The 26569-nt window shown below is 44.9% G+C and overlaps 1 long non-coding RNA gene across 1 annotated transcript; it reads left to right on the top strand.

Moving 5' to 3' along the window:
• The first annotated feature begins 1010 nt into the window (after window positions 1-1010).
• LOC121822251 (uncharacterized) lies at window positions 1011-26045 on the top strand. The gene is made up of 4 exons (XR_006063255.2): window positions 1011-1206; window positions 23797-23890; window positions 24840-25075; window positions 25633-26045. It is a non-coding gene; the product is annotated as an uncharacterized LOC121822251 (long non-coding RNA).
• Window positions 26046-26569: the final 524 nt, after the last annotated feature.

Genomic DNA, 26569 nt, shown 5'->3' with positions numbered 1-26569 from the left:
AAAGAAAAAAAAGAAAGAAAGAAAAAACAAGGGCAGTAAGAGAAGGCAAGCGAAAAGTTCTTGGCTTTCAGCTGCAAGTTGCTTCTCTTCCCCCAGCACAGGGGGCTGGCTTGGGCCTCTGGATTGTTTGGAAGTTATCCCCTACCTGGGGAGGAATAGTATCTCCCCCATGCTCTAGGCCAATCTGAGGGTGCAGGTGTGTTAGCCCCAGAAGTTAAGCATTCTGCTTCATTATGCAAATTGTTAAGTGCTGTTTTTAGCCAGAAGTACATTTCCACAGGCTGGGGGAACACCTTTATGGTGCCGTGTCTTCTAGGTGAGCACTCAAGCTGGTTGCAATTCGCCTGGAATGAGTGGCCATTAAACAGTGTGTGTGTGGTGGTCAGAGGGAGGGGCTGCCCATGAGCAGGAAGACCTACCCTCGATTCTCACACGCCTCAGCGGGCTGGGACACCGGAAGCATGTGCTGGAGCGCTTCATGGCGTGAGTACAAACACATCCTTGCACAAGGACCACCGACTAGGAAAAGGGGAACAGAGTAAGAATATGGTGACAGGGGCCCATTGTTTTAGCCACAGCCATCTGCTAAGCACTCTCAGAGCAGGTGGCGGGTGACTGGTGCTTCCTGGACAGAACAAGGAAGAGAAGTAAAGCCTTATCGATAAATGGAAGAATAGAGCGGCATTCTACCCTGAGAAAGCAATTTTAAACCCCCCAACCCCAAAAGTTATATTTCTTGAAGTCCTTTTCCCCAGGGCAGTGATGTTCAGAGGTGAGCTCTGACCTCCTCCATGGATTTACACATTGATTGGTTCATAATGGAGTAGATTGTGAGGTGGTAAGGTCTTGTCCTGAAGGGCATGTTGTCACCAGCCCTTCCACCTCTCTCTCTCTCTCTCTCTCTCTCTCTCTCTCTCTCTCTCTCTCTCTCTCTCTCTCTCTCCTTTCTCTCTCTCTCTCTCTCTCTCTCCTCTCTCTTCTCTCTCTCTCTCTCTCTCCTCTCTCTTCTCTCCTCCCCTCCCCTCTTTCTCTCTCTCCCCTCTCCTCCTATTCTCTCACTGTCACTCTCCTAGACTCATGCTTATATAAGTAAGCTCTCAGCTACTGCTCCAGCACCATGCCTGCCTGCCTGCCGCCATGCTCCCCACCATCATGGTCATGCACTCCAACCCTTTGAAGTTGCAAGCCCAATAAACTCTTCCTTCGGTAAGTTGCCTTGGTCATGGTGTCTTCAGAGCAGTAGAAAAGTAACTGGGACAAAAGCTAAGTGCTACCCTCTGTTAAACGTTTATTCTTCACTTGTTAGCATAAACATGTGCCTTTTGCCATTTGTTCTGTTTGGACAGTGGGTGACTGATTATTCTAGGCTCTGAGGGTGAAATAACATGATCCCAAACACTATCATTTCACGGCTGCATTGTTCTAACCCCTTTGTATGGCACATGCAGAAATGATTAAAAGGGAATTGACCTATAGTTACTCCTTTCCTTCTTGTGGTTTCTTTTCACATTTTGTCTTTAGAAGAGTGTCAACCTGGGATATTTGCTTCCTCTGACACTTTTCTCAAACATTTTGATAGAATTTATCAAGGGTTCTAGCTGCAAGAGGGCTTTTCTTCTGGGGAGGCTTTTAAATAGAGATTTTATCTCTTAAAGCAGAGAAAGCTCTCATCAAGATCTCTTCCAGCTTTTATTTCAAATTTTTCATCTTGCATATTTTAAGGAGTTTGTCCATTGAATTTGGAATTTTCAAATTAACTACCCCTAACTTTCTATGACTATTGTATTCTTTTTAATAATACTTTTTACTCATTCTTTGGCAATTTCATGCACATATCCAGTGTGTTTTGTTTCCTGAACTGGTCTTCAGGAAAGTCCCCTCTTTCCTTCTTCCTGTGCTTTCTGAGGCCCTGACTTAATCAATCCAATCAGAGCTCTTTCAGTGAGACGGGAGATCGAGGCAGAAGTCCCAAAAGCCCTCAAACCAGCCATCCCAGTTTACATAGAGGCGAACAGCAAGGAGACCCTGTCTTAAAGAAAGAGGAAGGTGAAGATGTGAAGGCTCATGCCCTAGGTCATTCTCTGGTTTACACAATAGTGTTTTGGCTTGTCTGTGCCCATATTCACACACAGGAACACAAGCAGCAATTTATTAAAAACAAAAAAGGAAAAAGTGCTGATTACAGATTCCATTTTATTGTTTTCATGCTCAATTCGGGGTTTTAAATTACTGAGACTCAGTTTTAAGCCAGGAATATAATCCACGCGGATGAATGTTCTGTGTGCTTAGCCGGGGTTGGAGGGCCCACCTTGAATGTGGGAGACAGCATTTGTGAGCTGAGCCCTGAGCTGCTTAAGAATGAACCAGAAGCATCAAGCAAGTGTGTACATTGAATCATCCCATCTCTCTCTGCTCTTGACTGGACACGGTGTGATCAGCTGCTTTGAGTCCCTGCCTCGACTTCCCTGAAATGTTGATGGCTTGTGACAAGGAAGTCTGACTAACTGAACCCCTCCTTCCCTAGCTTGCTTTTGTTCTAGGCTTTGTCACAACGCCAGGGTGAAAGCGGCATGGGAAAAAGTGTGCAGGTAACATCTCCTTGGTAATATTTACACCAGGGTTCTGCAAAGCACAGCACACCGGGCTCCAGAAGAAGGTGTATGTATGTCACATTCCCCCAGTGGCCCATGTGTTTTCACACTTGGTCTGCAGTTGGTGGCTCTGTCCTGGGAAGCTGCAGAATCTCTGGGACAGGGGCCTAACAAGAAGATGAGAGGGGATGGGCCCTGTGGTGAAATGTACCCCCTCCTCACCCTGAGCTCTCTGCTTCCCTATGTACCACTATACCAAGACGTGAGAAGTAACTATTTTACTATGTCACAGCAACAGTCAGGGAAGCCCCAGTCCCCTGTCGTCCCTGCCATGGTGTACTGTATTTCTTCAAACACTAAGCCCAAGGTGACCTGTCTGCAATTAAGCTGCACCTCTAAGGCCTTTTGTCATAGTGATGGGGAAAATAAGTAACACACCTGAGTTCAAACCCCACACCTGCCAGTTCTGGACTTGATCCTAAACAAGGCCAACATGCTTGCCTCTGAGCCTGTTTTCTAACCTTGGGTTAGGAATTTTCACAGTATCTACTTCACTGTGGGCAGTCATGTTTTTGTTTGTGTGATGTTGCTATTTATACGCGTGTTGGGTTATGGATATAGAAACCAGGTGACTCTCCTCTTGACTCTCTCTCTGTCTCTCTCTCTCTCTCTCTCTCTCTCTCTGTCTCTCTCTCTCTCTCTCTCTGTCCCTCTCTCTCTCTCCCTCTCTTCCTTTTTTTCTGACACAAACTCTCTCCCTGGTCCACAACTTGCTAGTTAGGCTAGGCTGGCTAGAAATCAAATCTCAGGGATCTGTCTGCCTCTGCCTCTCCAGGTCTGGGATTGCTAGCATGCACCACCACCCCTGGCTTTTTTATATAGGTTCTGGGAACTGAACTCTTGTGTTCATGTTTAATTAAGCACTTAACCAGCTAAGGTGTCTGTCTCCCCAACCTGAGAAGTAGTCCATGGAGTTGCACCTTGCATTCCGCACTTCTCAGAAGAGAATGCAATCTCCAGATTCAACTAAACCAGGTCTCAGGAACGGCTTGGTTAACAAAACCAGCCCACCTGGTACAAATTAAATATCTTTGCAGAGTTCCTAGGATCCTGTACAAAAGGGCCTGAAGCCAAACACATGCTCAAGTTATGACCCCCAAACCAGGAGGCTGTATTCGCTAAGGATCTGTTCTTCCCCCACTGATGTGCAGGACTCCAGTAAGAACAAACATGCACTTACTGTCTCTGCATATTCCTTGTCAGGAAAACAGCAATGCTCAGTGAGCAAAAGTGTGTTGGCTAGTTTATTGTCATTGACACCAGCCAGGGGTGTCTGAGGAAAGGGAATCTTAATTGAGAAAATGCCTCCTTAAGATTGGCTGTAGGTAAGCCTGCAGTGGTTTGAAAGAGAATGGCCCCCATTGTGAGTGGTGCTATTAGAAGGTGTGGCTGTGTTGGAGTAGGTGTGACCTTGTTAGAGGAGGTGTGTCACTCTGGGAATTGACTTTGGGGTCTCCTATGCTCAAGAATGGCTCTACAGTGCCAATTCAGATGTAGAACTCTCAGCTCCTTCTCCAGCACCATGTCTGCTTGCACACTACCATGAAGATAATGGACTAAACCTCTAAAACTACAAGCCAGCCCAATTAAATGCTTTCATTTATGAGTTGCCATGGTCACAGTGTCTCTTCACAGCAATAGCAACCCTAAGACAAAGACTCGGGGCCATGTTCTCAGTGTAGGATGGATCTGAAATGGCCCAGCCCACTGTGAGTGGAGATGCCCTTGGGCAGGTAGTCCTGAGTGATATAAGAAAACAAACTGAACAAGCCATGGAGATCAAGCCAGTAAGCAGAGCCCCTCTATGGCCTCTGCTTCAGTTTACAACTCTCGGTTTCTACTGTGAGTCCCTGTCCTGACTTCTCTTAATGATGCATTGCAAGATGGAAGACGAAATAAACCACCTCTCCTAGTTGCTTTAGGTCATGGTGCTTATCACAGCAACTGAGATATAACTGGGCCAGCCACGGGCTCGATTCCAGGTGATACTGTGTCAGTTACAGTTCATGTGACTCTCACCATCACATCTATGATCTTTGTGCTCCTCTGTGTCGTTTTCATCCGCCTGGAATATCTGCTTTTATACATGTGCTGGAGACTCAGCAAAGATCAGTTGGCTAAATTAATGAACAGGAACTAAGCTTGTTTCTCAAAAGGTGCCATTAATGTCAGTACCACCTCCAGGAAGTCTTCACTCACAGCTCTACACTTAGACCTTCACATGTCAGTAACCTCGTCCTTGGGATGGCATTGCTCATCACTGTATCATGGCTATCTCTCACCCCAAGCACTGATCTCTGTATCCCTATGCTCACTCTGCCCTGCTACATATAAACTATGTGCCATCCACTAGCATTCAGTTAAGGGTGTGCTGACTGACTGCATATCTGTAGAAGGGGAAGAGGGAGGGGCAAGCAGCAGAAGCAGCAGTAGCCGGGATAGCATTTTCTACTTGATTAAATGTCTAATCACTATGAAAACTCATCTCTGGGTGTGTCTGAGATTATTTCCCGGAAAGCTTAACTAAAGAGAGAAGACCCACCTTGAATATGGGTGAGGATTCAGAAGGACTACACAGGAGAAAGTGAGCTGAGCACTAGCATCCATCACCCTCTGCTTCCCGACTGCTGATGCAATATGACCAACTGAGTCCAGCTGCTTCCCTTCACAATGAACATCAAGATGAACTATGTCCCTGGGAGGTGTGAGGCAAACCAAGCCTTTCTTCTCTTAAACTGCTCTTCGTCATCGGGGATTTGGTTCCAGCATCGAAAAGAGTAACTAATACAAATTGATGTAATCACCATTTTCCTGTAGTCTACTACATTCTGATGTGACTCTTGTTAGCTGACCCTTGCTTCCATTATAACCCAGGAAGTCCCAGTGTTATTTAACATCCAGGGCTGGAAACAATCCTTCTATCTACCTGTCCAGGGGGTGAGATAAAGCTGGCTAGAGCCACAGATGGGATTCAAGCCCACCCAGGGTTCCCTGACACCCCATCTCTCCTTCCTCCAACCTCCTTCCTCAAACCCTGGACCTCCCCAGCCTCAGGATGCTTAGAGATGATGATGCTCTCCAACAACACTAATATATATGAGCCTCACATCTCAACAAACACGTGTCAGACAGGAAATTGATGTCAAGGCATGGTGCACCCCAGTGAGTGAAGTAGGACGAAATGAACCCCGTGCGAGTAAGCCCGTCCCAAATGCAGTGGTGGGTACTAATAAGCTCAGGGCTTATCTTTTTTACATCCCAAGCTGAAGCTCCCTTTCCAAGTAAGAGACCACCACACCCCAGTAAGTGTGATTACCTGGAGAGAAGGCCACTTCGCCTATTTATTTATTTTTCCTTAGGATATCAGACCCACTCATCTGTATTTGCACGGGTTCATAATCTTTCAATTAGATACTCAGTGGAATAGAAATCATTTCTCGGGTGACTCTTACGGAGGAATTTTGGGGAGGGGAGAAAACGCTGTGCAAACAAGAGGGTCTCATCAGCTCAACATCTCACTTTGCCTTTAACGACATTGACTCTTTTCATTCATGATTCAGCCCAACTTAAGAGTAATTTGTGCCTGAGAATGGGAGCAAGAAGGAGGAGAAAATGAGGGCAGGAGAGAATGTGTTTAGGTTAGAAATAATTTTAAAATAGTATCTCTAAAGCGTAAAGAGAATGGATATTATTTTCGCCATGTAAATTCAATTACACGCACAGTGACTGTATGCCTCGTACTCCTATAGAGCCGAGCATGGTGATGGCTTGTGTGGATACCGCTTCCTTTCTTTTGTGCTGGGTCTTACACATGTTTTTCTCTTCTAAATTAATTATCTTTCAGTGGAAAGCTTTTTGAGGTGAAGGAGGTTCACTGTTAAGAGACACTTCAAGATAGGGAGGGAACAGCTCTTAAGATCTCAGCCTGTATTCTTTTTTTTTCCCTCTTCCACAAACACACTTGTGTTAGCATGAAAATTACCAGGAAACAGAGACAGATCACACATAACCAAGGTGCGTGGGATTCCCAAAGGAGCCGGTCCCTGGGCAAGTGATCACATAAGGCTTGTCTGCTCAGAGCCCATGAAGTTGATCCTCAAAGTCACGTGATAATGGATCAACCAAGTGGACTCTTGGTGGCTGGGGGAGAGTTCTGTGGGTAAAGTACTCATTGTGCAAGTGTGAGGACTTGGGTTCCTTTGCCCAGAACTCATGTAAATACCTGGCATGGCTTTGCACCCCACAATTCCAACACTGAGTGGAAAGCAGAGCCAACAGAATTCTCCAGGCTTGGTCACTAGACTGACCAAAAAGCAGCAAGCTCTGGGTTCAATGAGAGACCTTGTCCGAAGGGGATAAAGTAAAGAGTGATAGAATGGGAAATGATGTCTTCCTCTGGTTTCTGCACACCTCCCCAGAGGCTTACAGATCCATACAAACACTTGCACACACAGACATCACACACACACACACCCCCAACCCTCTGGTCTTTGTCAGGAGATGCCAGGCACCATCTCCAGACTGACAGCAAGAACCTTTGACCGGAATCAAGCTTGGGTCAGAGTCATGCTGTGAACCTCCAACATGATGATCTAGTTCAATCTCCCTTTTGTATCAAGTAGCCTACTCCTAGTGTTCAAGCAGCAGCACCAAGCGGATTGTATATACACGGCCACAGGAAATAGGAAGGAGCAAGGCAGAGGAGAACAGCCCCAGGTGGCAGCTTTTGATCAGAGGCAGAAGGGGGCAACAATATTGAAAGGGGCATCTGTGGCCAAGGGTGCAGCCTAAGTACCATGTCTGATATGTGAGGGACCCCAAGTCCAGTAAGGCTGCCTGCAGGAGGGAGGGAAACTGTGGGCAGAGGGCTCCATCAGTGGAAGCCCCAGTACCAGGAGCCTTACAGAGCTTCCATGGAAACTTCAGAGGTGAGCATGTGGTGGGAAGGGGTGTGGAGGGGGACCCCAGTGGGTCAGTTCATATTGTAACAAGCATGCTTAGCTAGTAGAGGCCGCGTGGAGTTCAGTGAACTCAATAGGGAAAGCTGGAGGAAGAAGGGTTCATGGTGTTCCCTGCATTTCTCCAGCTTCATCTTTGAATCATTTTTTACATCTTCTTACAAGTATATTATATATTTTATGCTTATTTCTCAGGACCTTCCTACTCTTCCTTTTTACACCCCACCTCTTCCTTGAGTCCTCTTTGTCCCTGTAGAGTGGATTTAAAATGATTTGTGTGCACTCGTGTGCCTGTGTGTGTGTGTGCACGTGTAGAGGTCCAAGGGCAACTTGAAGGTGTCAACTCTCTCCTTCCACCGTTTGCGTTCCAAGGATGACACTCAGGTTGTCAGGCTTGGCGGTAAGCACCTTTATCTGCTGAGAGCCATCTTGTCACCCCAATTCTAATTCTTTAAAACGCATAGTCATTATGGATTAAAAGTAAAGACAAATACAAGTATAAAGGAGAAGGGAAATAAAAGCTCCCTCCAGTTCTATGTCTAGAGCTGAGTACTATGAAAATTTGGGCACAATTAGTCCCTAGTTCTTGCCACATGTTTTGCATAAGTGAATTTATTCAGAGAGAGACCAACTTCGTATTGTCTCATTTACTGGGGGTCAGAGAGTGCAGCTAAAATGATTCCCCTTTGTTATTCTATGTCTTTGGTATTTTATGTTTACATACTTGCTCTTTGCAGGCATGTCTAGATGCGTATGCAAAAAGGTATGGAAGGAGTCACTGAAATGGCTCAGTAGGTGATGGTGCTTGATGCCAAGCCCAATGCCCTGAGTTTGATCCCTGCATCTGCATGATGGGTGGAAAGAACTGACTGCCTCAAGTTGTCCTCTGACATCCATACTGGTACACACACACACACACACACACACACACACACACACACACACACACACACACTGTATTTTAACAATGTGTGGAAGACTCAGCATTCCTATAGATACATATACACCATGTATCTATTTAGCTCATCTGCTGAGAAGCTCTGGAAATACCATGTCTTCATTCAGAGAACTTGGCCAGCATCTCTAGACTTTCTCAAAACTTAAGAGAATGCCAGATGCACTCCTTTTCCTGGCTTTCTGCTGTGCTGAGACCCAACTCTGAGTTTTAGTCTCTGATTTTCTGAAGCCCCTTGGTATTGGGTAGCAGCCAATAGCTGGGCTTACTCTCTGCCTTTTTGCCCCATTGGGTACTAGTCTCTTCCTGGGAAGGGCTGCTCTTACCCAGAGGCAGATCTGGCCTGGGGTCCTGCCCCATCCAACTTTCCTGTTCCTGTTGGAAGGTTGTATTGCTTTGTTTTTTGATTTGTGGAAATAAAACACAGAAGATGAAAACCACATTGGATTCTCCACTCTACCAGGTTACTTTCTCAAAGGCCTTTTTGGACTCTGCCCTTTATGTTGGTTTAGAATGTCAAAATATCAGGATTCAGTGTGAGATGGGTTGGCCATGTGCAGATGTTTGAAAGTGGAATGCACATGAGCAAGAACTTCAAGTCATGATGGGATTGACTCCATCTCTGCTTCTTCCACTTCCAAGGGTGGTGAAGGGAGTCTGATGGATCTTAGTGTAAGGGGGTTCTCTCTGAACACAAGCATCTCTCTGAACACAAGGTTGGTAGCATTTATGGAGAGGATCTAGGGTGGTTCTGGCTACTAGGATTATGTTGACCCCTGAACATTCTTGAGACTGATCTAGCCTCAGGAACAGTGGAGATGTTGGCAGGCAGATGTAGGAAACCACGGTTTCTGCATCCAATTGCTGTGGACACAAAGTTCTTGTCTTTGTAGTCAGTTTCTCTTTTTGGAGAAATAGAGACACATATTTCTTCCTTGGGGCTATTCCTTCCATAGAGATTGTGTATTTCAAGTATCTGGCATATGCTAGGAGTAAAATAAATGGTCATGCCTTCTCACCCTCCATCTCCTCCCCACTGCCATCTTGGATTTCACCACCAGCATCTGACCAGGCAAGGGAGGTCGAGGAGAAGAGTCGGGCAGTGCCGGGACACACTTCTTCCCAGATTTTGGAAATGATTGAAAGTTAAACTGGGCCAGGAGTCTGGTGATGTCTGGGTGAGAGACAGAGTTAAATTAAGTTTTAATCTCAGCCCCTTCCATGTGTTAGCCAGGCTGCGCAGAGTGAAGAGTTTGAAAGGGATTCAATGTTGTATTTTCTCTCTCCTCTGATGGAGGAGGCGGGAGAATATTAGAGTTCAGATGGCTAGTCTTCCAGCTAGCATCAGTTCCTGGGATGTTTCCATTTTTCCATTGGAAGAGATGAAAGGAGATCAAGGGAATAGCTGAAGATGGGCTTTGTTGGCCAGAAAACTAAAGTTATCTTGCAAGATGGAAGGCAGTGGGCAAGAGCTAGAACGGGGATGGTGATATGACGCAGTTGGTGTTGGTGAGACAGAGATGATGCCAACAACAAGGTCACCCTGTGCCTCTGTCTGCATACTGAATTGGTCAGAGGAAAACATGAAATTTCCCTCCCACCAGGCTGCTTTCCCAGCTTGTAGATTAGGTAGTGGCTGGCATGTTTATTGTGGCCTCCAACATCAAAGGAAATGGATGTTTTCATTCCCTTCAGTTTGGTTCACTTCCCATGAGCAACCTTAGTAACCATTAGATGGAAAGGCTTGAATATTCTTCTCTTCCTGGGTATCATAGCCCCCAAGGTGATGAGATGGACATTCTCTGCTCCATTCCCTCAACATCCTGATCCAACTCTACTCCTTAGGCTTCCCTGCCCCATGTTTCCTGAAAAAAAAAAAAAAGAAATACATTCTTAATCCCCCATTGCTGCATACAGTTGAAGGAGTCTAACCTCATAATCATTCATTCATCCATCCATCCATCCATTCATTCGTCATATTCATGAATTTTCTGAAATGGCCCTGGGACTGTTAGTCCCCTGTACTTTTCAGTATTGCACCACTTCTCACTAGGATGAAATTTTTAAGCATTTCCCCTGGACCCAGGGAATATGGTGGTTGCAGGCTTGACCAGCAAGAGTGGGACACAGCATGCCCTCTGATGTTCAGGGAGTAATGGAGATACATCCTTGCCTGACTCCCCTCAGGCCTTCACACACAAGGAAGCCTAGACCTCATGGAGAAGCCAATGGCAAAAGTCATCGTCGTTAGCTGTCCCTAGGCAACTCCTACACCAGATGTCTTAGTGGTTCTCAGATGGTCCAGCAGAGGAACAGCCATCTTCTAGCATCCCAGCTGGGGGCTCACATATCCTGCAGCAGAGACAAATGCCCCAACTTTGCCTCATTTCCTGAGCCTAATATCTGTAACTATAATCTGGTGGCATCGCAAGAAGGAGGAGGAGGAGGAGGAGTGGGTAAGGATAGGTGAGGCGGGGAAGAAAAGAAGGAAGGAAGTCCTCCATTGATTCACCCACTCTCTCATCCACTCATCTACACATCCATCCTTCTGAGACATTCAGTGGTCTCACTGTGACCACAGCAGGAGGCTGCAGAGATGAAGCAAAGGTCCACAGAACTTGCAGAAATGCCTGTCACCCTGTCAACCCATAAATGTCAGTGGTCCATCAGGCACTTCTCTGACATGCTACTAAAATTACTCCATGCATTGTTACGTGTGTGGTGTGCTTTGACACTCCTACTAAGTTCCTCCAGGATAGGATCTGATCTCTTCTTAACACTGTGGTCCACAGTACAATCTTAGGAGCTAAATTTATACAGACTGATAAGAGTTTTTAAAAGCCAGCATCTACTAGCATTAGGTGCCCAAGTCACAAAGCAAATTAATGGGTTTGCATTTTGGAAAACTGTTTTATTGAATGAATTTATCCTGGCAGTAAGAATGAGGGAGGTCCCCCTTAGTGCCTGCATTGGTCCCTACTATGTGACAGTCACCTACAAGTTCATTTAGCTCTCAACAACAGCATGAGTTTTAGGTGGTCCTCAGTCACCCACGGATCTGGGTTTTGGCGCAGACGCAGTGAGGCTCATGGCTGCAGAATGTGGTGGCAGGAGTTTGGCTGGTGCCAGGAAGCTCTTCCCAGCCACCAAGAGGACGCCCACATGTGAAGACAGAATGTAGAAGACATTCACTTTCAAAGTCTCTGAGATGGCTTCTGTAAAGAAAACTTCTCCTCTCCTCCTTCTCTCTCCCTCCTCTTTTTTATGTCTCCTCTCCTCTCCTCTCCCCTTCCCCTTTCTCCTCTGTGTCCATCTTGGCTTTTCTCCTCCTCTTTCCCTCTCCCTTCCTCATCTAGACTCTCCCCTCCCTCTCCTTTGATATACTGCCGCCTTGCCTCAAACCCAGAGCACTGATTTTGGCAGGTGAACCCTTTATCACTGGCCTCAGTTTCTGAGGTTTCTGAAGTAGGGTCTTATGAAGCTCAGGCTGGCAGGAAGCTCAGCATCCTGCCTCCTCCACCTGCTGGAAGCTGGGTTACAGGGAATGCTTTTCAATGTGCAGCCTGGAATGTTCTGTGGTTCTAGTGAGTGGGGATGTCACTTCTCAGCTCCTGGAAACCAGTTCTCACCAGTTTCTCTGGAATCTCACAGGAAAGTGCTGCAGGCTGATGCTCCTCTTAGAGAAACTGGAGCTGCAAGGCCCGGCAACCTAGGGCAGGTCTGTTCAAACTTCTCAAGGAGATGGGCAGATTGAAAGCAGATAATGGCCACAGACACAGTGTCTTTGCATCTTTCTTTCTCATGTTTTGAGAAGCTGGACTCCAGGGGCCCAGAACCACAGATGGGCCACGTGGGTCTGTTTCTTAGGACAACAAGCCGCTCAGCCTGGCCTTTGCCTTGCTGTGTGAACAGAAGGAAGGAGGCTGAGCGGCAACTGGACCTGGTGGTAACATGCCACACTACTCTAGGTGACCTTGACTCCTGAAGGCTTTATTTGCACCCACAGCCCTTCTGCAGAGAGGCTGTGGGCGGCAGTGTCGAGGGAGATGATGCAACTACTTATTAAAAGAAACCATGCTGGGAATTATCCTTTGGATGGTGGGACTCCTTAGAAGAGTTCCAGGAACCGAGAAGTTTCTGGATAGCATATGTGGGTCTTTGGATGGAGAGGTGCTCTTTCTTCTGAAAAAGCCTTCTATCTGCATCCAGGCAACTGGGATGACGTAGTGGCATCATGAGCCTGCTTTCTCGTTTTCTAACGAAGAGATTACAGGTCATAGAAGGAGGGAAGTCACTTATTGAAGGTCACCTGGGGGTTAAGGACAGCTGTGACCAACTTTGGGTGGCTCTCTGCAGCCAGCATGCTTTGCCAGATGCCAGCTCCTCATACTTTCCCTGGCCACTCATCTTGTCCCCATTAGCTCCTGTGTTCATCACTGTCTTACTAGAGGCTCAGGCATGGGGCACGTAAATACACAGGAAAAGCACCCTCAGAGACAGACAAGAATCATTCAAACTCAAATATGCAGACCCCTGAGTACAGAAGATGACTGCCTCCTGAATCTGTTTGGAACTGGTTAGAACTGGTTGGAACTGTCTGGAAACCACCATGGAGCAGACCACAAATCAGACCTGTTGTTTGATTTGATAGTTTGGGTTTCAATGACCGCTGAGACATGTTGATTTTCTAAAAGTTTCTTCATTCTGCAACTCAGGTCAAAATGACAAGCATAAAGTGTCCCCTACCTAAGACAGCACTGTCCTGTACCCCATTGTGTCTTCTCAGAGCCAGACTGCCATTTAAAGAACAAGAATAGTGAGGAACCATATCAACACCAGCACCATGGCCACCATGACTGAACCCTCTCATCCCAGTAAGAGTATTAATCTATTCAATGACAAACACTAATCTGAGATGGGAAACACACACACTCCCGCTGCACATGCGTGAGCCACAGTGTGGATGTTGAGGTTACAGAACAACCTCCACCTGTTTGAGGCAGACTATCTTCCTTGTTTTCCTCCCATGCTGCACATCCCAGGTTACCTGGCCTGCCCAGGAGCTCCAGGTGGCTCTCTCATCTCTGTTTCCCATCTCCCTGTGAGGACACACTTGGCTTTTCGGGGGTTGTGGGGGATTCAAATCTGGTTCCTTACATTTGCCAGGCATGTGTTTTACCTAGTGAGTCACCTCCCCAGCCTGGATGAAAACTTCGTCGTTCAACTTTATGAGTGAGGACACTGAGGCAGGGGGAGGCTAACCCACTGGCCTCGGGTCTATGAAGCAGTGTGGCTGAGACTTGTCCCATCTACAGCTTCTTTTCTCATGAACTATCTCAGTGTCCTGCCCAGGGACATCTCTTCCCATCGGCTACCTGTAAATCCATGACCCCCCCCCCCCCCCCGAATTTGCTTTTTTGTACTTTTGTACTTTCTGGTTGGGCATTCTCCTTTCCTGCTTTAGTGTGAGTGTCTAAAGGATGAGGAGAAGGATTTTTGCACACGGTGGAGACTCCAGCATCAGTGTGGATGGGACAGGGACAACCTTGATGGGCCTCGAGACTCGGAGCCACCGATGATGACATCATGAGCCAGCATGCTGTCAAATGGACAGACTCATGGCCTTGCATGAAGGAGCACCTGGGTAGTGATATTCATTTTTTCATTTATTTATTTATTTTTTGGCTTATCCTCTAAACCACCAAGCCTCACTGCACGAAGGACTTTTCCTGAAAGAGTATATTTGGTCCTGATAGCTTCCAGTTCCCTCCTGACTTGATGTGATTCAAGACACTAATCAATATGTAACCAACTATGACTACAACAGGGATGAACTGTGTGTGCTCCCTTCACTGGTGGGAAGGGCAATGCCAGCAAAGGGGTCTAGAATCCTGCTAGAGATGGCCAGGAGTGCAGAGAGTTGTCAGTGTGGGGAGAGAACAGAGGGCCTCAGAGGTGTCACATGTCCCCATTTTCATCAACAGCAGAGATTAATGGAGATTGTCCTACAGTTATCCACTGTCATTTCTTAGATTATGAATCGTACATGATGCTCCACAATGACATATGCTTATAATCAAATAATTTTGGGACACACCCTGTACTGGAAATGTCACAATGTACACAATGTGGTTCTGAAAACTACAGGGAAGACAGACTCTATTGTAGTCTGTCATATTACACCCTTCCTGAGTGATGTGGCAGGGACTGTCAGTTGCCTATGAATAACAATTATCGTCCCCTATCTTGTCAATAAAATTCTGATTTTATTCAATTGGCACTACCTCTGGCTGTAATTGTATATTTCCCAGCATCTCTTGCAGCTAAACACAAACATGAAACTACCCTCCCACACATGCAATAAAAACAAATGTCATAAAGGATTTCAGGAAAGACTGTTTCAAAGGAGCCAATTAATTTAAGACAAATTCTGTTTTGTTTACTGTGCTTCATCATTCCTTTCTTAGACTATAAATGTGATGACTTGATATTAAGCCACCACCTTGAAAAAAAAAAAGAGGTGACTTTTAATATGGAAGTCATTCCTAAGGATAGTGGAGACAGTTCACAGAAAGACCTGGTTCCTTATTATATCAGCTCTGTTGATCTGTCACTCATGTCTATGACAAAATACCCAGAGTAGGCTAACTTCATAAACTATCTCACAGTTTGGGAAGCTCTAAGGCAAAATATCCTGGTACAGTCTCTTAGAAGGGCCTCCCTGTCTGTGTCTTAAGGTGGAAAATAGTTTAGGGGTCCCCATGGTGGGGAGAGATATAATCACCAACCAGAGACTTGGCTCCCTCTTTGAATAACTTGCCCTTGTGAGAATTCAGAGCTCCCATTAGAACTACCTCAACTTCTTGCAAAGGAAATGCCCCCAATGACCTAAAGACCTCCCCTAGGCCTTCCTCTCATAGGCCCCACCATCTCTCAACACTGCCTAGCTAGGGTCCAAGCTCCCAACACACCATCCATGAAAGCACACATGGACACCAGCCTGGCACTGCTGACCTTTGTCTTGCTTTCACTAAAATGAAAGTGAAATGCTGGGGTGTTTAAGCTACTACCATTCATCTCCTTTACTAGCACTGAGACTCCTCTCCCCTAACTTCCTCCCACAGCCTTGAGGACTCACAGTGGTTAGCAATGTCCTTGCTCAGCTCGCTAAGTCTCCATCTACAGAGGCAAACTGAAGTCTGCAGAGCGGAGATGGCATGTCAGTGGGCCTGTGGCTGCTCACACGGGAAGCTGGATGGTGGACCCACTAACTTTAGACACTCCTCCCTTTGTGCATATTTTTTAGACCAAGCCAAAAATCATGTCAGAGACAGAGCATATAGGAGTAAATCAGGTGTATGTTACAGACTTTTGAATGCTTCAGGGAGAAAATTCAAGTACCCAAGACACAAGGAACCCCTTAGCATGAACTTTTAGTGGGATACTTGCCACTGGGCATTTGGGAGGGACCCTGAAATTCCGACCACTTAGGCACGGCAGAAGGCTCTCAGAAGGTGAGGGAGCTGCCAGCCAGAATGATGCCTTTGCTTTGTCTGCTTTCAAACCCCCATAAATCAGGAAGCCTTTCAAATTGGTCCTGCCGGAATGTGGCTATGGGTAGTTTGCAGCAGTCTATCAGCTTGTCTCTAAGTCCACAGGCTGATCAAAATGCCTCCAGGAGCTGCAAGTTGCAACAGAGGCAAAAATGCAGCCCTTGTTTCATGCTAGCTTTCTGGTAAATACATCTACTTTCAAGATGCATGGTCACAGGCTCCTCCCACCCTGCCTTGTCAAACCTGGGTGTGTGTGAGCATGTGTGGACAGCATGTAGGTGTGTGTACACGTATACACACACACACACACACACACACACACACACACACACACACAGATGAATCTGCCTGGCTGAAGTGGAAACAGGAAAAAGAAAGACAACATTACTAATTACTCCCCCATTATTAGGAAAATCTTTAAATTATGATATTGTTACCCGAGGGCTTGCTGACAGACTTCTTCAGTACTCGTCCTCCTGGCTTGAAGCCAAGGCTCCCATTCTCCTTCTTGCTTTTGAATCCTGGAATGCAGACAGCAAAACTTCCCATTGGTGAACGAGCGTCTTTAAACCCTGCTTATCGTGCTGTGTCACGCAAAGGGGCCCGTCACTGCCAAACCACTTCACTCTGAGGTCGTGGAGTGCCAGGCTGTTGTTCTTAGAGGCTGTCTTCTCTAAGAATTTCCAAGGCATTTGGACACTCTTCCCTTATGAATCCACGGCCGTATTTATTCTTCATGAGATTTCTTCAAAACCTGTGTGGATGTCACAGTCCTAAATCCTGGAGTTCTTCAATTGTCCTCCGGGTGTGTCTGTGGCTCTTTTCTCTCCCCTTGTATAGGTGGATGTTAGAGGCTGTACCAAGCAATAACTCTGTCTCAGTTGCCTGTCAAGCAGAGGTTCAGTCATGTTGTGTTTACCGTAGATTAATGAGGCTCCCAGGAGACCTGTTTGCTGTGGGCCGAGAGATGGCTGGCTTCAGCATCTGTGCCTGTCTATCTTGTCACTTGTTTTTGTAAAGTTTTGTTAGGGCATACCTGTACTGTGATTTGGGGATTGGCTGTGCCCCCTACCCTTTGCAAGACTGTGTTGGTCCACTTTGTATCAGTAGAACAATGCTTGGAACAGTGAACATGTGGAAAGAAGAGGTTGGTTTATTTGGCTCATGCTTTTAGGTTCCAGTCCCTTGGTCAACCGAAGTCTCAGAGAGAGGTGGGCAGATTGCAATGGCAGGGAGCCTGTGAAGGAGTGAACTGTTCATCCCATGGTTAGAAAGCAAAGCCAGGTGGGGGTGGGGTGGGGCTGAACTGTGGTCTCACCATCTCTGCTAAAGTGTGCACACTCTGAGTGACCTAAAGTCCTCCCACTATGTCTCACACCCTGAAGACTCTACCACATCTTGATCATACCTCTCTGATGACCAAATTTTCAGCACATGGGTTTTTGAGGGAACAGTTAAATGCAAGCTATATTAACAACCGTAGTGGGGTTGGGTGATGAGGCCTAGGTCCCATGAATCCAGCAATGTTCATTGTCTCTGAAAAAACAAAAAAACAAAAAAAAAAAAAAAAAAAAAAAACTTCAGCTGACCCTTCCTCTGAGCAGGCATCTGGCCAATCTGTGTCCTGCTGTCTTATGGCTCCGTTTTCCTCTCAGCTCTATTTACCTCCTCACCCTGCTGCCACATGTTGATGACAGCTCTGTGTCAACTTAACATAAGCTATAGTCATCTGGGAAAAGGGGCTATGAGTTGAGAAAATGTCTCCTAAAAATTGGCTTGTAGGCAAGTTTTCAGGCATTTTCTTGATTAATGATCAATGAAGGAGGGCTCAGCCCACTGTGGGTGGTATCACCTGGGTGGGTAGTCCTGGGTTGTCTAAGAAAACAAACTGAATGAGCCAGGAGAGCAAGCCAGTAAACAGCACCCCTCCATAGCCTCTTCTTTAGTTCCTGCCTTCAGGTTCCTGCCCTGTTTAAGTTCCTGTCCTGACTCCCCTGGATGATGGTCTATAACGTGAAAGTACAATCCAAACAAGCTCTTTCTTCCCTAAGGTGCTTTTGGTCATGGTGTTTCATCACAGCAGTAACAACCCTACCTAAGATATATGGTGTGTGGAAGGATGGCTCACACATGGAGGGTCTTTCTCACCAGTTACTCTTCCAGTCATGCTCAAGACCCACTAATATTCGATTGGCTAGAAATCACTCCTGTGACCATACTGACCACTCAGGGATGTGAAAAAAGGAACCTGTGCCATACTATGGGCAAAATCCAAGGTAGGTGAGCACCACAGATCCCACACCACCTTCCCTGGGATGAGACAGCAGCCATTCTCACAGATCCCAGGTCTGGAGCACCCCCTGTTCTTTCAGGATCCCCACTCTGCCCTTCCCTGGCCCAGTCCTCAGCCTTCTGCATTCTGTTGGAGCTTTTCCTTTCTGCTTTCACACTTAGTGTTCACCTTTCTTCTTCTTGTCGGCCAGCCCCTGCAACAGAGAACATTGTTGCTTAATAACTTTAGAGTTTCCTTGAGCTAGCATCCAGTTTCCCCAAGATCTGGCCAAACATGATCTCAGCCTCCCACACATCACATGGACCTCTGTATCACCAAATGTACTGTTTTCATGTTGCTAGCCTACCCATACCTACTGTGTGGCTTTGTGAAGTTCTGATCCTTTTGCCTGGCAGGTCCTCACGTCCATCCCCACTACAACACATTCATTCCATCCCAGTACTCTGAGCATCACAGTGACATTCCCAATCTCTCCACGGGTTGATCCTACAGTGGGTCCATTTCCTACCACATTGATAAATGGGTGGTATTATTTTAAATGGATGAACTCATGGGTGTCTGTTGGATTCTGTGTATTCACACACCCAGTGAGGGAGAAATCTTTGTTTTCTTTATGCTGCAAACAGAATCCATTGATACATCCTTCTTTGTTAAGTGTTAGCTCCATGTGAGCTTTTTGTATCTCCTTCAAGATTCCATTCAGTTCTCAGATAAGAGCACTCATTAGCCATCATAGCATGGAGCACAGGAGAGATGCTCAGTGCCTTCTCAACCAATCAGTCAAGAGATGGACAAGTGAAGGATGCCACACACTTTCTTGGGGATTCTGCCTATATGCCCTCTCTTGGTCTCTTATGGCTTCCTTCAGGTGGGATATTAATTCTAGAATGAGAAATGTCTTTCTTTCTCAAAGGGGGATTGAAAGGCTTTAAATCAAGAGCCAAGAAGATTCAAGGTTAAGTAGCAGCTTACATCCCAAGCAGTGCTGATCTTCCTGTCTTTTTATGTGCAGACAAGAACTGAGGGCCTCATGCAGGGATTGGTAAATTTGGACTTAGCCTTACTATGAAGAGACAAAGAAAAACAGAAAGGGTGGACTCTGAATGGAAACAAGCTGGACTGTCACACCATTAACTATGTGCACTTGAGTACAAGTAGCCAGCCACAGTCATTTTCCCTCTCTGTACAATAGACATTGCTCCATCAACCAAAACATAGCTCTGGTGCTGAAGAGGAGATGTGATTTCAAGGCCTCATTTTATGAGTGATTCAGATATACAACCTTACACAGAAATCATTTAATACTGTGGGTTCCCCAGTTTTCTTTCAGCTCTGAGATTTTGGGGTGAACAGCAAATTGGAAGAACCCTTTTCATGTGCTAGGAATTCTAGAGAGAGCCATGTATTGGACTTGCTGGGTTTGTCAGACAACAGGCTTGAAATGTCTGCACTCACTATATTACCCATCTCTCTTTTCTACACAAATGGTCTGGGGGTGTCTGGAGAGAGAGAGAGAGAAAGAGAGAGAGAGAGAGAGAGAGAGGGAGGGAGGGAGAGAGAGAGAGAGAGAGAGAGAGAGAGAGAGAGAGAGAGTTTTCAACCTCAGACTCAAAACAAAGATCAATAGCTAGAAGTCTGCTGAGCCAATGGCCCCAGGTGAGCTAGCGACAATAAACAATGCAGTGTCAATCCCATGTCTACCATGGTCAGCTGCAGCTTTATGCTCCTGGGAATGCTGCAATGAGAATAACAGTTCCCAGATCTACTGTGGTGGGGGGCAAAAAGGCTGGTATGTGCATCAGTGACTCCATCATCCATCATTGGTTGAGTACTGGCCATGGAGCCCTCACTCTCTGGCTTTCACTCTTACCCTGTATTTTGGAAAAGCTACTCTGACAGCAGAGCAAGAAAAGGTGGAGCAAGCATCATGGATGGCATAGCAACGAACTTCAAGTCGTTATGAGCAGACCATCAGCATGGGGACCCCTGTGTCAAGTCCTCAGTTAACCATGAAAGGAAGTCAAGGATGAATTTCCTCTCTTGGTCCTCCTGCCTTCACCTCATATTGCTGAGATTAGAGGTGTGCACCACCATGCCTGGTTCAAACTCAGGGCAGCTGGGCAAGTACTCTACTAGGTTGTCTACATCCTCACCCCCATTTTGTTTCACTGAAACAGGATCTTAGGTTTCTCAAGTTGGCTTTGAACTCCCTATGCAACTGTGATTGGCCTTGAACTCCTGATCTTCCAGTCTCTATCTGCCAACTACTGGGATAGCAAGCTTGTGCTAGACACAGCAACACCATTCTTTTGTTGCTGTCCTTGTTACCATGTTGACTACACAGCCATGCATTTCAGATGTAACTGTTACACAGTGATGAACTTACCAGCTTGGATACCTTCAGGGACTTTGTGAAACAATGCCCTCCATCCTTGATCTCTCACAATTGGTGCTAAATATGAAACAGGAAAGTCTTGGGTGTGGTAAGACACTGTTTTGTGATACTTCCTGGGAAGATGTGAAGAAATGGCTACTCACTTTAGATAGGGAACTGAAGAAAGACCAAAGTATGGACACCACCCAAGTCTAACTTGGTGAACCAGTTGAGTTTATTGGGGTGACTTACAGGAGTGTTGTGAAGGATTACTGGAGAGAGTAGAAATGACTTAAAGGCAACTGAATAACAAAAACCAACCCCTGTGTGGATGATAGCTCATGAAAACTGGAGACCGGAAGCTCACTGCCAGCCTGAAGACAGCTCAGAAGATTGGAGTGTCTTTTCCAGCAGTTGGGTTGGTCAGAGCCTCCCTAGGCAGCTCAGCTGGTCTCTGCTTCTTCCAGGCAGCTCAGCTCCTCTGAGAGTCTTTCTACAGTCCTTACTACTTACACATAGCTGGGGAGGGAGGATCCATGTATCCAGTCAGTTTCAGGGACTTTGTGAAGCCTTTAAGTTGTTTACTTTCTGAGGTTGATGAACCTCCCTGTGTAATGGAATGTTTCGCCTCCTCTTAGAATTTTGTGTTGTTTAACCTGCTTTCAAACATTCTGGTTCTCAAGGAACTGATCTGCAAAGATGTAAGGTTCTATGTAGAAAACTTCTGCATAGCATTTTCTTCCTTCAAGGCTGCTGGGATGTGGGCACCAGTATGGGCTACTATGGCCAAACCCCAGATGCTGTGGGATGTCTTTCTGTATGCTATGAATATGTGTTGATCTGATTGGTAGATCAAATAAAGCTGTTTGGCCAATCGTGAGGTAGAACAAGTTTAGGTAGTACATTCCAACTGGAGATAGAAAAGAAGAAAGGAGAGTGGAAAGATGTCAGGCTCCTGCTGAAGGAACAACAAGATGTCAGCAGACCGGTAATGCCAGGACCACATGGCAAAATATAGATTTATAGAAATGGGTTAATTTAAGATGAGAGAGTTAGCTAGCAAAAAGTTGAAGCCATAGGCCATATACTCTGTAATTAATATAAACCTCTGAGTGATTATTTTGTAAGTGTCTGTGGGACCACAGGTGGGAGAGATTCATCTGGACTGCTAGGCAAGGCAGGACTGGAGAAAATCCCATCTACATTTGGTGCCCAAACATGATGGCAAGAATTTCCACCTAAAACCTGACAGAACATAGTAAAACAGAGATAGAGCAGTTTCCTAGTTCATATGTCTCATGGGGATTGCCATACAGAGATGCCGCTGTACAGAGACACTCTGACATTTGAGCTTGAGCACAGCATTGGCAGATTCCTGCCATGTTACACAGAGGCATCTCTAAGCCTTGCAGGGCATTGCATGGTGGATTTAGCTTTTGCTAGTACAGACATAAATAGATAGATATGTAGATAGATAGATAGATAGATAGATAGATAGATAGATAGATAGATAGATAGATAATAGATAGATAGATAGATAGATAGATAGATAGATAGATAGATAGATAGATAGATAGATAGATAAAGTTTCTGGGCTGCACACAGCTTGATGGAGGTGTAGACCCACTGCTTCCCAGAATTGGTGCTAAGCATGGCTCCCAGAGCTGGTGGTAAACTTACCACTGCCATGTTAGAAAGCCGAATGGGGTGGAGTTAACAGCTCCACAGCTTAACAGTTTAAAATCTCTCCTGACTAGAAAAGGCTTGTAGATATACAATAAGACAGATTCAGATGGAATAAAACTCTAAACAGTTTATATTGTGTGTAAACGGTATGTAGGCTTGAGAGAAAAGAGAAAGGATATAGGTAGTCATAAAAATAAAATAAAGTCTTAAAAATAAAATAATATATGAAAATATAATAAGCCACATAAAGATGGAAATTATACAAAGAGTCTGGATTATGTTGTCTTTGGGATTTTTAACTGGAGAGAAACATTTGATTGTAAAGGCTGATGAGCTAAACCAATATATATATTTTAAAGTTATCTTGACTTTAAAATTTGGGTCCAAGGATATGTTGGTTTGGAAAGAAAGTTCTGCTTTTGTTTCCACAGGAAGCAAGAGGCTGTGGATTTGTTCCAGGTTAAGATGGATCAGATTTGATCAAGGAAGACCTCTTGAACCTTGACAGATGGTATCTATTAGCAAAGGTTGTACCTGGTCTTCCCAGGACTTGACCATTATCTTGACTTTTCTCAGGATCTCCATAAGATTAACCATGCCCCCAATCATCAGGATGTAGTCTAGAGGACTATGCCCACATCCACCACCCAAAATGGATTATGTATGTTTGTCTTTGTTTAGGGGTTTGCTTACAAATTGTTACTGGTCATAGTCAATCTTTTTCTAAAAAAAAGAAAGGGAGATATGATAGAGAAATGTAGGCTATAGGTATGATAGGATGAAAGGGTAGATTATTGAATCTACTTTTAAAGAGCAACAACTTGTTTGAAATACTTTACATTGCTATGGATTTTAGTTTATTGATACAAATTTAAAGTTAATTTTGTTATACTGTATATATATTTCTACTCTTGTTTAAGGTATTATGTTTATGCAAGTTACTTAAAATTGTAATACATAATTAAGAAATACAGATTAATAATTAGTCATCTATGATAATCATACTTATAGTCATGTTAGTTAAGTTTTCTATGTATACAAATATATACTTCAGTTAGGTAGGTAATCTTCAAACCCTTCAAAGACCTATAGAATATGGCATTTAAAATGTTTTAAGAACTTTGACTTTTCTGGACACTGAGACATGTCTGCTCCTGGCAGCACCAACCTACTTCAGAGAAAATGATAGGCACTGAAGAAACTCCATATGAAGTTTATCTTCTTGGTAAAACTGGACATTTGGGAAAGAAACTACTCTTGCCTGGATTGCTTAGACTGGACATGCAGAACCCATGGAAAAATGACCACTGAACTTTGCCTAAACAGGGTGACATGGTCCTTCAGTTTCCTGCTTCACAGAAGATATTGCCAGGCATTCTGCAGGACACAGACAGAAGAGACTAATGAACTTTGCCAATAGGTGAGACAATCCTTAAAATTTCCTGCTTCACTGAAAGTTATGCCAGAGACTCTAGGCCTATAGGATGAATATAGTTGTCTCAATGTTAGAGAGGAACTTTGGATGACTGTCCAAGCAACCAGATGTCTCTGTCACTTCTAGAATTATGGAAGTTCCTTGCAATGCATTTCCTGTTTACTTAGGTAATATTGTTCATTCTCAGGTCTTTGATGGAGTTGAAGACTAGATAGTTGTAATTATAGCTTTCATTAGTCATGATAAAAAATAAATTAGATATAAAACTTTAGACTCACAAAAATAGGATAGATGGTAGCAAATTTTCTAATTTTGCCAAATATAAATAGACTAGATATTGTAACTATAATTCTTCCCTGATAACTGTTTTGTTATATGTAATTTTACTATAGTATAGTTGAAACCTTCCTTTTTGATTAGACAGAAAAGGGAAGTACTATGGGATATCTTTCTGTATGCTGTGAATATGTGTTGCTCTGATTGGTTGATTAAATAAAGCTGTTTGGTCAATGGTGAAGCAGAATAAGGTTAGGTGGTACATTCAAACTGGAGAGAGAGGAGAAGAAAAGAGAGTGGAGAGATGCTAGGCAGCATCTGAAGGAGCAACAAGATATGTAAGTGCCAGAAAGCCAAGTGACAATGCATACATTAATAGAAATGGGCTGAGTTAAGTTATAAGAACTAGCTAACAAGAAGCCTGACCCATAGGCCATACAGTTTGTAAATTATATAAGCTTCTGTGTGTCTACCTGGGAACAAGTGGCTACAGGATGCGGGTGGGAGAGATTCATCCCAACCATGGACTGGGCAGGATACAAGAAATCTTCCAACTACTCCCAGAAGTATAGATTTTAGTTCAACTCACCCTCATCCAGTCATTGCTAAATTTCTACTCATTGTTGGATATAATCCTGAAGATGTTTATATTTTTCAGTCACTGAATTCTGAAGATAATTTCATCAAATGGGAAGCAAGATTCCACTTTTGAATATAAGAAAACAGAGCATCAGAAAAAATTGAGTTACCTACACAGCATATCTAGAAGCTGAGAGTCTGGCAATAAGAGACAACTCTAGCAGAGGGCAGTGTACTGTGAACTCTGCCCCAACTTGACCACAGAAGAAAACTTCCAACTTGAACACGAGCCTCTCATGAGCAATGGATCTTCTGGTACCTCATATCAATTATAATACACTGAGAAACACTGAGAAATGTTCTCATCTCAGAAAAAGGCACATGGCCTAATCACATGACCATGTCCTTCCTTCTAGTCCTTGGTCCCTACTTCTTATTTTCTTTGTGGAATAACTTACTAGGGATTGTGGCAGCATTTACTGAGGAAGCGGCAAAGGCTTTTCCCATCTACTTTGCAACTCTTCACTGTTTCACTTATTAAAGTTAGCTTAGTTCACTCCAGAGCATGCAAAAAGAAAGCTCTTGGAGAGATGGCTGGACCACAGACAGCCATGTCCATTGACTCTGCTCCTGTTACCATAGCATGGCCACAGACTGAATTATCCTGATCCCAGGAACCAGGTTCTTCTGATACTGGTCCAGAGACACACTCCAAGTAGACACCATATAAAACTTATCCTCTGCTTAATAACACTGATTTGCCTTCAGGTGACTATTGTGGTCTTAATCTTTGTATCACGATTAGTCACTTGAACTCTCCTTCATTTTCAATATTAATGTGATGTCTATTTGTGAACTTTTCCCCCCACCAGGTCCATCCAGTAATAAGAAATCAAGGATGACTAAAATCTCATGCGGACCCTCAAGAACCTTGCAACCAAGGGTATGAACAAGAAGTCGGGGGCATGGCTCAGTGAGCAGCCATGATGTATAGCCCACAGTTGTTTGGGGATCGTGGTAGAGGGAAGTGATGAGATGTTGCTGTACCACTTTCTGCTTTCTTCCTTCCCAGCTGCTTTTACTATCTTCATTTTTGTTTTGGGTGTGAACTGCTTAGCCTGTATCTGCTCAGGGACCCTCCAATCCTGCTGTCTCCTAAACCAATTCTAAGCAAATGTACCATGTTCACCTCCTACTTAGAAAGTTAGCGCTTTCTTTAGACAGTTGATTTCAAACACCACGTAGAGATGCCCTCAAGGCACAGAAGGTTTTCTCACTGGCCCAGCAAGCCAGAGGTGCTTTTCCAAGACTGCAGGAGCTGAGAAGCAGAGAGGGAGCCCCCGAAGCCCTTATTCAGTTGTTTGGAGGAGCAAGGAGCTGATATATATATATATATATATTGCATCCAAAAGCCAAGCTACCTGAGTACTGTCACTTGCCCAGGAGCTTTGATTAATTCGGCATTAAAATAAATAGCTGAATTGAAAGGGAATCCTATTTAGATGCTTGATAGCTATCTCTGGTTCTCCTCTGCAGTCACTCTAGGCATTTTTGGCTTCAGTCCTGAGTCTGAAGTTGATAGTCATGGATCAGAGTTTTCAACAAACAGTTAAAATCCTGCCTCCTTGATCAGGTTAGGATGCACTGACTAGATGGTTGATCGCATGTGCTTGCACCAGCTAAAGAGTGCCCATCTCTCTCCAGATCCCTTCCTGGGCCTCCTTCTCTTCTAAGTCTGAGCTGGTGCATCATATTGACTGTGAGGGTCTTGAGAAATGCAGTGGGGGGGGGTTCAAAAATGGTAGGGTA

The sequence above is a fragment of the Peromyscus maniculatus genome, chromosome 14 (genome assembly GCF_049852395.1).
Source record: "Peromyscus maniculatus bairdii isolate BWxNUB_F1_BW_parent chromosome 14, HU_Pman_BW_mat_3.1, whole genome shotgun sequence".
Classification (NCBI taxonomy): domain Eukaryota; kingdom Metazoa; phylum Chordata; class Mammalia; order Rodentia; family Cricetidae; genus Peromyscus; species Peromyscus maniculatus.
The sequence above is the reverse complement of the archived record's forward strand: the minus strand, read 5'-3'. Positions and strand labels throughout refer to the sequence as shown.